General features: G+C 41.2%; 1 protein-coding gene and 1 long non-coding RNA gene across 8 annotated transcripts in view; one reads left to right on the forward strand and one right to left on the reverse strand.

Moving 5' to 3' along the window:
• PTCHD1 (patched domain containing 1) overlaps positions 1–18921 on the forward strand; it is a 115024-nt gene that overhangs the window by 58068 nt on the left and 38035 nt on the right. The gene's annotated exons all lie outside the window — the stretch shown is intronic.
• LOC134548305 (uncharacterized) overlaps positions 8839–18921 on the reverse strand; it is a 37468-nt gene continuing 27385 nt past the window's right edge. The window contains exons 2-3 of the long non-coding RNA XR_010079743.1: positions 14394–14504; positions 8839–13912 (exon numbers count right to left, since the gene is read on the reverse strand). This is a non-coding gene — a long non-coding RNA (uncharacterized LOC134548305). The remainder of the gene's footprint in view (positions 13913–14393; positions 14505–18921) is intronic.

An 18921-nucleotide genomic window follows, 5' to 3' on the forward strand; every position in this document is an offset into this window, starting at 1 on the left:
GGTTCCTTCCAGCCCAAGCTGTTCCATGGTTTTATGAAATCTATGAAATACCTATTAAATTTTAAATGGAAAGGATACTTCTTTTACACTCTGTTTTCTGAGCCGTTGGAGTACCCTTATCCAGGCTGGTCTTCCTTGACAGTGAAAGCCTCCTCATAATGCAAAATAGTGATGTGACTTCAGACAGGGAACTTCAAGGAAAACTCCAAAAGCTGCAGTAGAGCTCTCAGAGCCGGCAGCACCAGGAAGGGATCACAGGCAGACCCTCAGCACATGGCTTACCCAGGGACATCTTCCTCTCTGGCTGTCAGACCCTTCCTTTTCCTTCCACTTCCACTCCACCATCTCTCATCAAAGTGGCAGGTGTGAGACCATGGATCTCAATTAATGTCTGTTTACTGCTTGGAGGGAATTTGACAGAATATGAAATGCTATTATTAAATGAACAAAAATAACTAAAGATAGGATGAAGTGCACATACATAGATGTATAACAATTACATGTACATGTATGTATGTATGCCTAATTTTTTTCTGAAGAAGCAAGTGAAAAGGTATTGACTTTATCCCCTTCTGAGATACTTTCTGATTATGTACAGCCTTGACAATTATTCTACTGCTTGTTATATGAAACACCAGTGTGTCTCATATGTAAGCAATACTCTTCCAGAAATAATTATCCTTTTGACATAATGTTATATATATGCTTCTTTGTTTAGGCATCCTGCAGATTAATAAAATCAAGAGCCAGATGCCTTGAGACAAATTAGCTATTTCCTGTCAATAAAATATAATGCAGTATACTTAATTTATAGGAAACACTGGTGCCATGAAATGCTTTGGGCTACCTGTGCTGCTCATCCCCGTGGAAGAACCATTGCTATTTCAGCCCTATAGCCACACAGCTATATTATTGATCTATAAGTATAGAAGGTTTTATCTAAATAAGAGACATTAACAACAAAAGATGATTCTGCACCAAAAAGATCCATCTGACTTTGAATTTGCTTAGTCACTCTCCAATTCATTTTTCATCTACAGGATTCTCTATATTCACTTGTAAAACCAGGTTGTTTTTATGGACATTTGAATAATGACAGTGCTCTGCAGCTGTTTGGCATTGCTTATGAAATGGCATTTGTGACAGGGAAGATGCCTCTGACAAGACCAAGTGATCACAGAATCACACAATCATTAAGGTTGGAAAAGACCTCCAAGGTTATTAAGTTCACATCTAACCAATCACACTGTTGTTAATAGCTTGAGAGAAGAAATACTCTGAAAAAGTTTTTTCAAAAACCAACCCCTGCAATCATCCTATATTTTTCTGGTATATTTCTAACTCATCCAATGTTGTTTTTTTTTTCTTCTCTAGACTTGGGTTAAAATACTTTGGTGCCCCAGCCTAGTTTGGAACAAATTGGTGAGACTAATTTGCTACTAGCACAGTTATTTTTGGAAGACCTGTTGCCATGCCATAGTTAAGCTGCATTGTGTTTTATCGCGTTAACATGCAAAACATGTGGTATCACTCTCAAATGTTTACCATGTACTCTCTTTTTTAAAGCTTGACATTTGTGAAGTTTTCCAAGAAAGACGATAATTCAGGCTGTAAGTGCTAAGTAATTAAGAATTAGTCTCCAAAAGCTCACTTTTGATTTCGTTGATTTATTAAGACCTTATACATTGACAAGGTCAAAACAGAGAAAGAGAAAACATTTCATGACTTCGCAATGGCTTTAGCTTTATTTTACTCTCAAAATTCAGACTTTCAGCAGTCAACTAACATAAAACAAAATTTCTGACAGTTTCTCCAATTCTTCAAGGCTGTATGAAAAGCCATCTTAACCAGCTCAAGCGATAAGTATGTTGGGACCAGTTCACACAGGACCCTCTCTCTCTAAGGCTCCCAGCCTCCACCAAGGAGACAGAAATAACCTCTGCTGGGCTTTCCTCTTCAATATAAAAAATTATAGGGGGAGAGGAGGGTATTCACTAATGATTTTTTTAAGACAAGGTGGAAGTCCTGAACAGGCTAACTTTAACGGAAACAAAGAAATCTGTTCTTCAGCCAAAGCTTATGATTCTCATGGAGTGCCCAGCCCATTTCCACTTCCCTTTGATTTACAGCAAACTGATCCATTCCTTGAAACAGATAGGTGTTCTGCCCTACCCTCACACACAAAAAAAAAAATAAACAACAAAACCAGCTGGCAAAACCAAAAAAATCCTCTTCTTTAAACAATAGTGACCTTTTCTCAAGAAAATACCAATTTTGATAAAAGTTTATTGTTTCCCCCAGACTTGTGGTGACCAGGAAGGAAAAGGTCAAGTTCCCACTGGAGCATTTTTCATCTGGGCAATTTTGAGAGGACAGAGAGCTCAGCACGCTGAAGGTGAAGCCCTAAAGGTGACCCTGTCAGCCTGAGCCCTGCCTGCCACCAGTGATCCACACCCCTGGGCTGCCTCCCCTCCTGGCACCCTGCAGAACAAACCCACCAAAACACAACCTTGCCCGTGCCACCCTGACAGAAACCTCAGAGAGCGAACCTCAACGAGGCTCTAACAAAGCAAAAGACCCTTTTTTTTTTTACACAAAATAGAAAGTTCTGCTCAGAGTTACGTGGCTCTGAGAGGAAAATTGGATGTTGGGCAAAAAAAAATCTCAAACCTTTTCCATCTATCTGAGTAAGTGACAGTTGTGATTAGATGTGCACACTTGGGAAATTACAGCATGTGGCAAGGACAAGGTACTGTAATCCTTTCAAAAACACTTGTGGTCCCAGAAGGGACCCCTCAGACCCTCCCATCCTTCTCCCAGCTCTGCTTTGTGTGCCTCCTTCACCCCTCCCCACACGGGAATCCCCTGCCCACCTCCCTACCCCGATGCAGAGTGTTCCTGTGCCTTGCAATGGAAGCGGCAACAGCAGGAGGCTTCACAGCTCACTGCCCTCAGCCCTGCAGCCTCAGCATGAGGAAGAAAAGCAGGGACAAAGATTACAGTGACTTTGATGGAGCAGGGGGACGTGGATATTAAATTGCAGGGGAATATGGATTAGGAGCAGTTGAACCTGGTTTGGCACAGAAACTCTGCGATGTCTCTTGCCTCTGCAAAACTACATTTAGCCAAGCTGCTTGTACCTTCTGGTAAGGCTTATTTATAGGCCACCCTTTCATTTTTGTTCATGCACAATTAGGAAGTGCAGAGATCTAAATTATTTGCAGCAAATGGAATTTGAACAGGAAAATGCTTCCTTACATCCCATGGAAAAAGAGTTCCTGGTGTCTACCTTAGGAATCTTCAGTTCAACATCTCTGGGTCATGCATGAGTTGCAAACTGATGTGCTTTGGCTTATAGGGGAGCCCTTTCTACTCTTTTACATTTGTCTTTTTGGGTTCCAAGAGGAAGGAAGGAGCTTAGCAGTGAACTTCAGAGAATAACTTCAGATTGTGTATGTGAACTCCCTCACTAGAGAACCTACTCACACCAGTCAAATCTCACTGTAAAGAACTTGTTCCACCCAGCAGGTCACTTTCAAGAGCCCAGTATACAAGATACAAATGGAAGAAAATCTGTGCATTTTGCTGCATGTTTTCACAGTGTTCAACTCACAATTAAACTTTCCATTTTAAGGAATATTACAATAGGGTTTTAATTCAACAGCATATCCAGAAAACGATTTATACCTCATACTTCCATATTTATCATGTCAAAGGGTATAAACGAATGAGCGTTGTCACATTCTGACACTGAATAAAATGTCTTGAAAGCCAAACAACAGACCTAGAATTTACAATTTTTCTGTTCCAGCAGTGAGAGAAACTGTTAAATATATTTAAGAAAAAAAGCAATCAGAACAATGAAAGAGAGGATCTTTCTTGCTTTATTAGCTCTAGAATGCCAACCTCTTCTTTTTTAATAGCCAGGCAGACAAAAATCTGTCATCCAATATCTTCACAAATTACAGTCCAACCTGTAAATACAAACAGAGCACTTGATATGATCTTCAGGCATTTCTATTTTCTATTTAATACTGTTTCATGCATTCATGTGCTAATAAAGGTTAAACTAGGTGATCCTTCAAGCAGCCCTCTACACTTTATCTGTCAGAGCTATAAAAGCCAAAGAAAATTGTTGCATTTATATTGTGAAAAGAGAAAGACTCTGAGCATTGTAATGAAGTAGAGTATTTCTTCTCGTGTATCATTTCAGCAGCAGTTGTTTACAACAAAAACATTTAGTCAGAACTGGATTTTTATGAGAAATCCTCATGTGTTACTAATCTTCTGCTGACATCAGACTGATTCTCTTGGATCTTTCATTTGCTTCTGGTGAATCACCCAGCTCATAAAACAAATTGCTTTGCCCTGACTTGGATTTCCACCTTGATTTTCAGTGTGGCTTCAGGTATATGCAGCAGTTTACCCTTGAGAAAATTCAGCATAGTCATGCTAGCACAGTCTTCATCTTATAATGACACACAACACCATTGTGCAATGAACAAAATACAAAAAATTGCAGGAATTAATTCTAAAACACTTCAAGTATAGAACAGCCTTTTAACCTCAGACTCCAAAACCAGAACTAGATGCATAATTGAGTACAAGATGGCTGACATAACCTCAGGTGAGAAGCAGACAAAAGTTATATTTTGATATTTTATCAAAATATCTCCTTATTCCCTTTGACTTCCCAGCCTTGTCATCCACCTTCCTAAGGTATCAATTTCTCCTACTCTATACTGCAAATACACAAGTCCCCTTTTAACCCTCTCAGTCTGAAATACATACCATAAAAGCCCTTTGTGGAACCCCACAAAGAAACTTTAGGCAAAATAAGCAGGTGATAAAAATCACCTTTTCAGATCTCCACTTCCTTCAAAAGTTAAGAGCACGGTCCTGAACACGAATGGTTGGTTTGGCTGAGAACTGGCAGATTTGGATTACAAGATGAGGAAAAGGTGTAATGAAAACCTTTGTAATACAGACAAAAAAGATTGCCCCATGAATAAAGCCAAAGAAACACATGCATAGAGAGGCTGGGTTTAGCAAAATTGCCTCCATGGTTTTACCAAATAGCTGAGATGAACACGAACAGGCAAATCTTGAATGCATCCACTCATCGGGCTAGAGAACAAATTGTCATTACAGAATAAATGGCATTCTCCTTTGGGCAGAGCTGATAAACTGCAATCCAGAGAGATGGGGAAAAAGGCAAGAATGTCCCTTGCAAAGGAATTACAATAAAAACCCCATGTGTTACTATAATGTTTCATGATCACACAGGATGAGCCAACACCAATTAAAGGCCAAACATCTCCCATTTACAGCAGCAATGATAGAAGAGGCAAATTTTGGCCATGACCTTGTCTTTTATTAACATCCTAGGTGCCAGAAGGCAGATTTACAAAGGCGTTTTTCGAGCTAAAATTGCATATGGGCCCGTTGACACAAACACAGGGATTTGCAGAAAATCCTCACAGGATGCCTGAAGTGGCTTTTTAAATTTTTAATCACAAACAAATGAGTCATGTTAGAAAGAGTACACAGAAAGAGAACTACTACCATCACCACCAGCACTGATTGTTTTAAAAAAACCTAAATTAAGCTTGCCAATTCTAGCACTTGAAGTTCCTTTTCTCTGTTATTTGTATGCACACACAGGGTCTGACAAGGCATCCCCAAAATTATAACATAGATTTAATCAAAAATAAAAAGAAAAAGTGTGCAGATTTTTAGAAATATCTCCTGTGTTGCAGTAAGACTCTTTCATTATTTTTCCATTTTTTTCATTTTAATCTGATAAATGCACACATTAAGCCCTTCTCTCAATAATTTTTTATAATCCAGTGGAATCTGATTTTTTCCAACAGCTATTCTGAGTTACTTCTTTCCTTTTTCAAAGGCATTTATTGATTTAAGTTGCTTTTTTACATTTGAAATGGAGCAACTGAAATTGGAATTGAGCAAAACATTTAATTTCCTTAGATCAAGAGATTCTTAAGACTTTTCAGATATGCTTTAATTATTTTGGGAGAACAACGTGAGCTTTCAGAATAGGTCCTTCACTGTATGGCAGGCTAGTAGGTGCTTCTTTAGCCTAAAAAACAGCTCATCTTTTAAAATACTGAGTTATGCTCTTTGAACAGTGTGTTTTGTCACATCATGCTGCTTTTTGTGGGGTTATTTTTTCTGAAATGTCTTCTTTGGATATTTTTTTACATAAGTTGGTAAAACGTAGATTATCTAAGTGTCTACAATTGTTTGCATCATCCTCCGCCATTTACTGTTATCTACAGAACTCGAGATTCTGGATTTGACAGCAGTGCCACCAAAGCACTTACAAAAAAAAAAACCAAACACCATGGCTACAGCAAGATCTTGAACTCATGTGCTAGAGGGTTTCTGCATTCCACTGTTATTGTTCTTTGGTTTGAGGTGGTGCCTGCAGTCCTCAACAGCACACTGATCCCTTCCAGGTATCAGGTGATGTGTAATGAAAACTGAAAGGGAAGATGAGAATAATAACTTGACTGGTCCTTTTTCCCCAGCTGTCATTTATGCCCTCACCTATGCCTTCATTTCTGTTTCCAAGTTAATGTTTTAATTTTGACCAAGTTCATGCTGAAATTTAACACAAAACTGTTTAAAATACTTAGGGTCCAATCTAACACCAATTCAAGTAGATGGAAAGAAATTTGGATTTTATTTCTTTTGTTCAGAATAGAAAGTATTCCTGTATTTCTGCAAAGACAAAGGCCAGTTTAGGACATCAAACCACTAGATTCCATCACGTCAGAAGCATTTCCCACACGTCTTAACAACGTGAGGTACAGATGAAAACAAAAGCCTTTTTCCCAAACAACAGCACCACACCAATCCCATCCCAAGCTTCTCCTCACTCCTTCCTGAGCTGGGACAATTGCTCAAAGTCTTGGCCACGTTTCTTTTCAATGTGCTTTCCTTATATTTACTGCCCAATTTATACTGGCAATGAAGCCAGCCAAGTCATTCCTTTTTGTCTTGAGGAGAACAAGGTGGATTTTTTTTGTAAATCATTTTTACATACACAACATTCATAGTCCTAGAGATGAGCTGAAAAATCTACTGTAAGGACTGAGCAGCTGTTCTTAAACAAACTTGTTTGATTTTACTGCTGGTGCTTTATTTTTCCTTTCTTTTTCCTCTGTTGCTGTCTCTGTCACCACTACCAACCATTTTCACCCCTGACATCACACTGTAACTTAAGAAAGTTCTTGTTCTATAGTTTAAAACACTATTTTAATGACCCCCATTAATTCAAATACATTCAATTTTTTGTGCTACAGCCATTAAGGCAAGCAGGAGCCTCAAAATGTCTGTGAAAAGCATTTATTGAAAATTTTACACCTAAAAAGACTAGCTAAGAAATTTTTTCACAGTTTGGATTCCATGAAGTAACCATGATCTTCCTCTAAATCCAATCAGACAAAAAAAAGCCACTGAGGAAAATTTAAAAAAAAAATCACAATACAGAAAATACTACCCTGAAGCAGAGTTCACATCTCAATAAAGAAGAAACTCAAGGACTGCATAACATCTACCAGGATGTTTGTTGTAGATATTGGTGTAAAAATGTACATCTCTAGTGAAATGAGGGATGGTAGTGCAGAGCTTGAGAGAGAGGCAGGGCAGCACCTTTAAGCATGGAATCATCATCTAATCATTGAGGCTGGACAAGACCTCTAAGATCATTGAGTCCAACCATCCAACTGTATGGCACAGGAGAGGCAGCAGCTGTTTGTGGCCTCCTGCATGAAAAATGTTACCTGTCACATGCCACGAGTTTGCAAACCACGTATTCCTGCATGTGAAGAGCAATGTGGAGCCAGACTCGTGTGAAGTAGGAGCAAGAAGCCCACAGGACAAATGTTCCAGTACCGTGGCCTCCTTGCATCACCAGAACAGCTTCTGCTGGCTCCCAACCCAAAAGACAGGACCCAGGAAAGGGATGGAAGAGGTGGGAGGCAGGACCATGAGAAAGTTTTGCTCCCAGAGCAAACCAAAGCATTGAGGGAGACCAGGGACAGGAGACCAGGGGGGGCTGAGTCCCCACCTCCTTTGCTACCCCTGTGTGCACACTGGAGGAAATCTGTAGCTCACATCTGCCTGCAGCACAGTATTCCCTAAGCTCCCACTGCAACAGAGCCCTTTGCTCTGCCCCTTGCACAGCTCTGCAAAGTCTCATCTGAAAGAGTTAACTACAAGGAAGTGTAATTTTAACTTCTATCTGTAACTCACACTGAGCTATTATAAAAGGAGGAACATTACCCATATTATAAATGTTACATGAGTAAACGAGGAATATGAATGAGTGAGAGCTATTCATCTCAATGAGCACTTCTCTCCTGGAGAGTGTTACAAAGCCACAGGATGTCCCCAAGTTTCAAAATTTGCATTCCCACCTTCGAGTTAGATGAAAAACTTGCAGAAGCATATGTATCTAGATAGCTCCTTAATGACCCTGTCTCTCAGGGGAATCTTGTGCATTGAATATTCAGGAGAAAGATGGCAATAGGTTGCACCATAAGCGCTTACCAATAATAATTGCTATTTAAACAGCCGTTTTCTCCTGCAAAAAAAAAGCTTTACTGGGCACATACTATCAACCCTCTGAATGAGGGAAAACCAAAGATCTTCTGAAGATGTAGGTGGGGAGCAGTGGGGTACAACCATTTCCATTGCCTAAGGCTGCATCTATATTGCAATTAAAAGATGTATGTGGAGATAAATGCTTAGTGCTGAGGAGCTAATGCCACATCATTTAAAAAAACAGGGAGGGTGGAGGGTGGGGATGTAGTCAGGCATGGTCTAGTCTGATCTGATGTCTGGATTGCAGTGGTCTCCATCCAGGAGGAGCTGAGTTCAGGAGCTCTGAGGCCACTCGGTACCACAAACCAAAAGACCTTAGTGCAAGCAACTGGAAGATCTGTTTCAAAATGCATTCCAGATCTGAATAAAACCATAAATGTAAATGCACACTTCTTCCTTCTGTTCCTCAATATCTTTGAAAACACTGAAATAAGTCATGCACAAAGGCACAACTCAAGGAGAAGAAAGATTGCACAGTCATTTCTCTTTTGCCCAGGCTTCTATGCCTTTCATGTTGCTTTGATAATAAAAGGAATGAAAGTCTGAAGCAGAACTATTCAACTAAACTACCTTCCATTGCCTGCTTCTAAATAAAGAAATTTCAAGCTTTTCTACTTTACCTATTATGCTATTCTAAAACAGAAAGATTTCTATAATTTTACAGGTTTGTTGGGATTTTTTCCCTCTGCATTAATGAGAATTTTTTTTCTCTGGGAATTCAGCACTTTTCTCACAATTGCCATTCCACCTCCAGTTACTTTAACACACCTGTTTCTGCACAGCAGACAAGAATGAGCTGCTTTGGTCAGGCAGTGTCTTCCCAGTAAGATGCTGCCACTGCAGTGCTGAGCACCTCTCACAGCAACACCAAACTCTTCTTTACGAACCTTCAGTGCCAAAGCTGCAAGGTAGATTTTACTGCACCAGAATTCCATTCAGCAGAATTCATTGCTGCACCAGAAGCATCCTTCCTGCAGAATTAACAGGGATACCTCTGCCAGTGCAGGAACTGTAACGAAAGTGGGCAGAATTGCAGCCTTTCTCCCCCTCCCAGGTTGGTTGTGAGGGCAGGTGCTTCATTTGCCATATTTCTTTAACTGGAAATTAATTTTTTGATAAAGAAAAACACAAACACAAAAAACCTGACTTTTTCAGTGCTGGTGCTAAGAGAACCACCATTTCTTTCAGGTATAGGGAAGGTAAATGACAGCTTTAAACCAAAGTTACCTATTTTAGACAAATACATTTGGGTTTTTTTCCTGAAACTTCTCTCCTGGCCTTCCACATTCCCAGACTAGAGAATAGGCAGTAGGTACAGATACTCCTCCCTGCCAGGAAGCCAAACCACAAGCAGACACCTCTGGGGGTGAGCACAGGGCAGGAAACAAGCCCAGTGAAAGTTGCTTATAAATAGACACACATGGTAGATGCCCTGCAACCTCCCCCATTCCCCCTGGCACTGCCCACTTACACAAGCAGCCAGCAGCTCCTCAGTGGTTCTTCCCTTTCCAAAGATACTGAGGCCCCAACCTGAACCCCTGCTTTGGTGTTCACAGCTCTTTCCCCCTGGGCTGGGGACATAGCTCTCTCCTGGTTTGAAAATTAAACCACTTGTCTAACAGGTCTCCGAAGACCTGGGCACCATCACAAGATGCCCAAATCGCCAAAATTTTCACACCTAGCTGGGTCAGGAGGTTAGGTGGAGAGCAGAGCAGCATTCTCATCTGGGAACCCAAGGAAGGGACACGTTTGGCCCCTCTGTGAAAGCAGCAAAGTATTCGCACTGCCCTGTAACCAGATCTTTCCATGATGCCAGCCTGAGCTTTGTGAAGGAGTGGGGAACATCTCCACTGCCTTCACATCATCTCACCTCAGGATCCTAGATCTAACTTTACTATGCTTAAAAAAAAAAAAAAAAAAAAATCTGTTTTATGGGATCGGTCTGTTTCAGCTCCTTGGTGATGTTCATGACAGCAACACGGCAGAAATATAGCACATGCCCTTAATTTAGTCCCTGTAAAGCTCTCCTGCTACTGCTTAATGCAATCAATTACTGAGTAATCTGAACTGTGCCCACAAAATGAGCATAAATTGGCATCGAAGCTAGGACAATGCAAGTGGTGGTGTTAATTCCCAACCATCTATTGTAATTCCATATTCATTGGAGAGGTTTCTCTCCTGGTAAATTTTAGAAGCTCTTTACACAAATGACTGCTTTCCTTTGATGTGCAGCAACAGGGAATGTCTTTTTAGCACTAAAATTACACAAAACATACTATGCGTATGTGTGCACCAAGCAGAACAGAACGAACAGCATTTATAGAAATTCTAGATTCATTTGCTTTGGTGGATAAATACTGTATTTAGGTAAAGTCCATTTACAAAAATACATGGCGTATCTATATATATGCATAAGTGTGTGTGTATATATATATATAAAATTCCCCTAAAAAGTGTTTAGAACTACACTGTGCATTAGCTACAAAATAATGGAGCCTTGCCGATGACAAGCAGCAAAGGAGGGTGATCTGCATTCTTGCAGGGCGAGGTGATGCGGGCAGCGCTGCCCTCGCTCTGCTGGCCCCGGGAAGGAGGAGCCGCCGGTGCCTGGAGGCTCCACGGCCGCGCTCCTGCGCTCCCTCTGCCTCTCGCCCTCTCCAGCCTTCTCCTTCTCGCACTGCCGCAGAGCTTTCCAAATGAAGAAGCTGTTTCCATGACACCAAACCCTTAATTTGAAGCATACATATAAACAGCCTATGATTGTGATCACAATGCACCATTTCTTATTTATTTTATTCTCTTTTTTTGGTTCTGCTTTGAATAGAGACTGGCAGTTCTTATGAAATACAACAGAAAAATCACTTGTTGTAAACAGCAAGCAGTTTCACCTTTAGTGTTTTACAAATACCTTGATTTCTCTATTAAATTTCTTGTCATGTTTAATAAACCTAAGAAGCAGACTAGTTGGCTAATCAGAGTGCTTTGTGGTTATGCTTTGTACTTGTGGCCAGCCACATCTCCGTGGTGCTTTGTTCTTTTGGTGAGGTCTTAGCTTAGTGCATCCTTTCCCCTCACTATTTATTTTTCCTCAAAAGCTACTTTTTGGTCACTCTCTTCCCCAGAACAGTGTTTTATAGCCTTCTATCATGGCAAACTTACAAAAATAAACTACAAATGTAAGTATTCTTTCTTTTTAAATTTATCTAAATTTTGATTTATTTATCTAAAAGACAAATAAAAGAAAATTCTTCTTGCATTAAAAAGAACTGTAAGAAAATATGCACCACTTTGAGAAAGACATCATCTTAAACTTCCATTGAACTTATTATCTGTGGAACATGCCTCATATGCAAACATTTTATTTTTTAATTCCTCAATTGTACCTTCTTAATCACAAGATCAAGATTTATTTGTCCTTCTAAAGAGAAACTTTAATCAAACTATTCTCCAGTTAAAACACTGTAAAGTCCTTTGATTCCCAGTGAAATGGAATCAGAAGGTAGAGATGGCAGGAAGATGAAGCTTTTGTGCATCCACAGCATCCCCTCTCTCACCCAACTACTGCTGCCAATGAACTGCAGTGGCAGAAACACCCTGCAGTAGCAGAGAGGTTTTATTCATAACCTTGGCTTTATTAACAAGTCTGAGACACCTACAGCGTGTACACCCACACACCTGCTAAGGCAACAGCGGGGAAAGCAGGCATCTGCTGAGTGCCTCATTTCCCACTGCTCCACACCTGCCAGGCAGCTGCCCACGGGATGCCGTGCCCTCAGCTCCCTTCTCAAACACAGCTCTCCTGCCCCACTGCCACAGGCAGGAACTAGTGGCAGGTAGGAATTACTGGGAGGAATTACTGGGAGGAATTACACCACAGCTGCAATTCCCGTGCCATTCCCTGAGTGTGTGGGGGGACGCGGGAAGGTGGCACATTTCCCTCTGGCCATCACTACTTTCACTGTGGAGAGTAGCTTGTACCTTTGGGCCAGATATTTCACTGTGTGTTGGTTTGGAAAGACAGGTATCTGTCAGGGAAAACTGGAGTTTCCCTTGGAATGGAGAATGTAAAAACTCCCTCCCTCCAAATTATTACAATTTTGCAATTAGGAACTTTCAGGCAAAAAGATGGGAATGGAAATAACTGTCTTTTGCTAAGAATATTAAAAATATAAATGCAGTAGTACCAAAAAAAAAAAAAAAAAAAAAAAGGCAAACAAACAAAAGTCCTAGAAAACCCTGATGGAGTCAGAGATACAACCTGACACCCTGCTGTCAGGGTGTTGGAAGCAGTCCAAATAAATCCTCCTGGAGTAACAGATGTTGTTGCGTGAAGTAGAGATGATCCTGTAGAAAGGATCCAGTGCTGGCAAGATGGGTCCAGTATTCCTCCAAGGATTCAGTAGAAAACCAGATAAATTAGTGTTTGGGAGTGCAGGTTTTATCCCAGTGGAATGGCTCTGGCTCTTCCCAGTGGGTGGAGCATCTCCCAATGGGATGAGGTGATGTTATCAGTCATGTGAGAGGCCTTCAATGGCCCATTCACAGGGGATGTCCCTCGGAGGAGGATGGGTGGAGAAAGAGATAAGGAGGCACTGCCATATCTGGTTATCAGGTGTCCCATTAACAGAAGGCATGTGCCCTCTCCCCCCTGCCACCCCGCCCCGAGCTACAAGAGATAAAGAACAGTACCTCCCAACCAGTTTCAGCAGATGAAAATAGATTTGAAATGTGAAAACCACATTTTTGGTTGCATTTTTCAACCCAAGACACACTGTCCTGAAAGACAGGAAGCAACAAACAGCCAAAACATCTTTGGGAGCAGCTTCTCAGTATGGAGGCCTGGAGACCGATTCCAAAATCAACACATAAAAGACAGCGCTTAATAAGCACAAGTGATCTGATGTAACAGCAAAATCACCATCCCTTTTCCTACCCCCAGGTTATCCAGAAATTCTTGCACACAAAGGAAAGGAGAAAATTCCATGGCTTTATAGGGCAAGTCAACCACTGATGTATATGCAAGCAGAGTGATATGTCAGGGTAGAGGTTGCAGGGGGATTTCAGAATTGGAGCAATAAATTGTTTTATTGATATCTTTTCCCCATCCGTAGAGGCTTTCTTATGATACAGACTTTTCCCCAAAAGCAGCCTGTTCCAAAGGCCAAGGAAGGCAGAACAACTCCCTATGCTGGAGACGTCAAGTGTCCCATGGGGTAAAACACACTGCACATAAACTTGAGCACGTGGCTGTGCTATCCATGAAGGACACATCCACAGGGACCTGCAGGAAGCAACAAGATGAGTAAAGCCTGAAATCCCATAAATAGCAGAAAACATTCAGGATGTAGAAATGCAAAATGCAAAATGCAAAAGCAACCATCAAAGCCCAGGCCATGGCACGCAGAGATGAAAGGGGTGACACTTCTGGGTGGCCACAGGAGTTCATGCCTGGGATACTCCCTTCTTCTGTGTGGCTACTTCAGCCAGGTGTGATCTCCCTTCCACATGAGACCACACAAGAGCCAGGCTAAAGCCTGTTCCATGCAGGTTTTCTCTGCAAACCTCAAGGAAGTTTTTCAGTCATCTGTCAGGGAGGAACAGCAGCAGGGCCACACATCACAGGGACAGGGTGAAGACAAATACATGGGAGCGTATGTGAGACTCCAGCAGCAGGTACTAACAGAGATGAAAAACCCTGAGAGAAGAAGCAGGTCTGGAGTTCGCAGCATTCCCATCCCTGCCTTACAAAAGGGCTTCCTTACCTTCAGGAAATCCTTGTGCAACAAGAGCATCCAGCCTGGAAGATGAAGTGTGATCCAAGGTCTGTTGAGGGGTCTGGACATCAAGGCCTGTGCTCACAGCTCTTTGATTGCCTGTGGAGAGCCCAACAGACTCTAAAAACAATTTGGGAAGTGACAAGGAAATGAGATAATGATGCATTTTAAGGTCAGTTATAGGAGAGAGTTGGGATTCCTAAGGAAGGACAAAGCTACTTACTGGATCACACTGACAGGGTGACACCAGAGACAAGTGATTTGAACTGAAGAAAAGGCTTTTTCAATTGTAGTGTAGGGTTTATACATTAGGATGCTGCCATTCTGTGTGTTATCCTGAGAGCTATTCATGCATCTCTATCTTTAGTTGAATTATATTTTTTCCCTTTAATAAACTTGCTTATTCAGTCTCACTATCACACTAAAGGACTAATTTGGATTTAATTTATCTCTCTCTGTGTACTTGCCATAGCTGTGGCTTCTTTTACTTTTTCTCCCCTATCTGCCAGTCTCTTTAATTCTCTGTCTTTGTGTGAGCCTTGTAGGGCAAGGATCATACCTACTTCTATTTTTGGAAACCATCTACAGGGAATAAATTATGGTAATTACATCCAGCAGAATTAGATTGTAGTGACTGCCAGACATGGAATAGCCACTGTCAGAGATCCTCAGAACAAGATCATCTGGGTTTGCCCTCAAGAAAGAAAGAAACAAGGAAGATTCACCACCAAAATCAGTATTATGAAAGTGCCTCTAATCTTTGGAAAAGTACATGGTGAATGCTGCCTACAGCCAGGGAATCATGGAGAGAGCCAGGCATTTGAGTTTACCACAGAAAGGATATAACAACATTAGTGACTGCTGAATTTAAAGTTGAATTCTACTAAAGTCCCCATTTGAAGCTACACTTATTCCCTTGCTCAAGGCTTTGAGGGTGGCTAAAAGGGTGGGAAAAAACTTTGAATGCAATCTTCATTTTACACATTTCTGATATTTAAAATGTTTCAAAATTATTAATGTGCTACACTTGCCCTCATTCCAAGTGGTGGCTTATCAAATACTACTTTATAAAAATTTGGAAATATGAAAATAGTTATTTTCCATATAATTCAGCTAAAATGTGTTTATTAATGTAGCAGAAAAAAATGGTCAAATATTTTTAACACCAAATTAAATGTGTGGCATAGATCTCCCAGAGGAAAAGAAATGGACTCATGTGGAGGTGCTCGGTTCAGCAGCTCCAAGGTGAAGGATGCCAGTGCTGACTTAGCTGCCCTTTTGACTCAGACACTTGAGGCTACGTTGGTGTGATGCTCCAGAGGCAATGTGGTTTGAGGAGACAAGGTGCAGGCTGAGCTTCTCTAGCTTGTTCTCAACTGCTCTAAGCACTTTTGCTCTACTGGTGCCTCTATCAATGTTCAAAGGTGGCCTGTGAGGAGGGAAAGATAATGGTCCTTGTACCCTCATCTTGTGGCTTCTTGGTATGAAGACACACTCTGCAGCAAGAGCTGGGAGTCTGGCTTGTTTGGGGTTTTGCTGGCTTTTTCTGTGAAGAATGCAGGTTCTGTGTCTTGTATGAGGGGCAGTCATTGGTAACCAGAGCTGTGAGAGTTCTGCTGACTCTGGAGTCAGGAGCTTCCACAGCTCCAAAGAAGACTGTCACCTGGCACCCAGAGCAGGTCTGGGTGTCTGCATGTATGAAAAACAGGTTGTTCTGAATGTGATTCACCTTCTTGTCTATCTGATGTAACCATGTGTACGTTAAATTAACATATCCATATGCATCATCCTGTAAAAAGTACAAATTCTAGAGCTTCACAGACTTTTTTTGCTACAGTGCATTTGTTTCTGTGGGCTCTCTTCCCAGGTGGATATTCCTGATTTAAGGAACTACTATCCATGAAAAAGCATTTTTTTTTCAGTAACAAACCACCCTGCCAGTGTAAGAGGAAACCAGAATACTCCAAATATTTTTCTCCATGCTGGCAATCATGACACACAGGTGATACGATTGATGAAGCACCTGGAGAGCAGAAGGGAATAGACATTTTGGGCACATGCCAGATCTTCCTTTAGACTGTTGCATTGTGAGCCTGCCTTAGGGCATTTTTTTTCTTCTCCAGCAGCACATCATCCCAGAGCAGCAGAATGCCTCCTCTGTGCCATGCTCTGAAGGAGCTCAGGGCAGGGCAGTAGCCACCTGGAATCCTCCCTGAGGAGAGAAGCTGCCAATATCTCCCTAAAATCTGAAAGTTTCTAAATAGACATCGGAACAGATGGGGAGACACATCCATTTTTAAGTCAGGATTTACATTTTCTTGCATTCATATTGCAAATGTTTTGTTGCAACCAGCTCTTTTGGGATTTCTGTGATGGTTGAAATAAAAAGAGAGGATTTCAGGCAACACCTGACTTGAATTCAGGGGCCTAAGCCCTAGAGTCTTCAAAAGGTCAGCATCTTCCCCTGTGAATTTGTGACTGATTGCAGGTATTAACATCTCCTCAACCACATAAATAGCCTTGACTAAGGAAGGATTTCAGGACATTAACCTCAGTAATTAGTCTCCTGTATCACCTCCTTTAAAGGACATACGCTGAGAAAGAGGCAATAGAGACGTTCAAAGAAATTAATCTCTTTTCCTATACCTTTTCTTGTTTCCTCAGGCTGGCCCTAAGGAGGAGAGAAATTTTGCCCTGAGAGCTGGAAAGGCTCCTATGGTTGAGCCTTTGGACATCTACCCTTTTCCCTCTCTTAAGGAGGAGCTGGTTTTATGTACTTGTGTAAGGTGTTGTAGATGTTTCTCTCAAGGTCACTTGGCTGAAATAACCCCCAATATTTTCTTTCCTTATTCTGATGTGCTTTCACAATAGTTTTGTGTACATCTGGCAAAGCAACGTGTACAGCCAAGCATTTGGGATAGCTCACCCAGCAGCCCACTGCTCATCACTGGCAAGGAGAGGCCTCCATGATATCCACAAGATACCTACCACAAAGATTTTTACCTTATTTGTTACTGTCAGGATTGGTGAGTAGTTTGGAGGAAAGCAGCCAAGGCTGCAGAGTTCAATTAAAACTCCCCCATTTAATGACAACCCTTTACCAATCACAGATTCCTGAATCACTCCATTCTTTCTGTGCTAATCCCTCTCCTGGCCTCACATCACCCCAGCTAAAAAAACCTGTGTTGGATATGAACAACACATATAAGCAACCCACACATCCTGCCTAACACCGTGGTTTGCACATGGGGATAAGGAGCTGAAAGAATCATGAGATGCAGTTGATAAGAGAGCAGCACCATCCCTGCACTGTGCACACAAACTTGACAAACACTCCCATGGGAAAAGGAACCCCTGAGGTGCCATCGTGTGGGGAACCCGCAGCTCAGGCTGTGTAAGAAAGCAGTGGGAAAACCTGCTGTCTTCTAGGAGCTGATACAGTGCCACTGTCACAGAGCTACTGAGTGAGTGAGCAGCACAAACTGCCTTTCACACTATGAAACCATATGTCCTTTCAATTTGAAAAAAAGGTTGGTGGATTGAAGCTATTTATAGCTGCATTTCCTATGGGAATTTTAATAGCAAAATAACAAAATACCAGATAAAGATATCTATAATAGTTAGTAATTCTGACAGACCTCTGACTATAGCATCCTAAACTCCAGCATTATAGCAACCTGCTTAGAAGTTTCTGCACCTACAGAATTTCAGTCCTAGCCCAGTTCTTGGGCTATATTCCACTTTTAAAACCAAATCCATCAATTACTTGGATAGTGAGGGAGTTAAGGGTAAACTTGAACAAGTTACATGAACATTTTAATTAAAGCACATCTTGACAGAAGATCAAGAAGAGAATAGTAAGTTAACATGCATAAAAAATGTGTTGAGACAGCTCTGATATATTTTCCAGTTGTAGAAAAGGTAATTGGATGAAATGAAGGGGAAACAAATTCGATGTGATAAATGTAATAGATATTTATTGCTACAAAGGATTAGCTAGAATTACCTTCAAGCACAGGCTTGATGCTAGATATGATAATTTGATAGGAAGAAACTGCCTTTTGCTTTCGTGTTGTATCAACTTCTTTTATTATGACACATCATAAAGGGGAGAAAAAAATCACATTATGGATTTGCTGGCATGTGGGATAACCTTGAAATTGTGCCACTGAATTTCCACATCTTTTCTTAGACCTCCAGTATGGAACCAAAATAGTATTGAAAGTACATGGCAGATTAGAATATGAGTAAATAGACAGTGTGACCTTTTCTTGCCACCAGAGAAAATCCCTGCCACCTCCACTCATTGGGAGTCAAGGCACAAATGAAAGTGCCTAAAGGGAGAAGGAAAAAAATCTTACCCAGGAAGATAACAAAACTTTCTCAGCCGTGGGCATTCCTTATTGACTGAGAAAGTGTTACTTTAAACTCTCACTCCAGACATCCTGTGTATGTAAATAGGGGTGATTTATTCATTTCACATCTACACTGGTCCGTGCCACAGGATGTGATGAAG

Source organism: Prinia subflava, chromosome 3 (genome assembly GCF_021018805.1).
Source record: "Prinia subflava isolate CZ2003 ecotype Zambia chromosome 3, Cam_Psub_1.2, whole genome shotgun sequence".
NCBI lineage: Eukaryota > Metazoa > Chordata > Aves > Passeriformes > Cisticolidae > Prinia > Prinia subflava.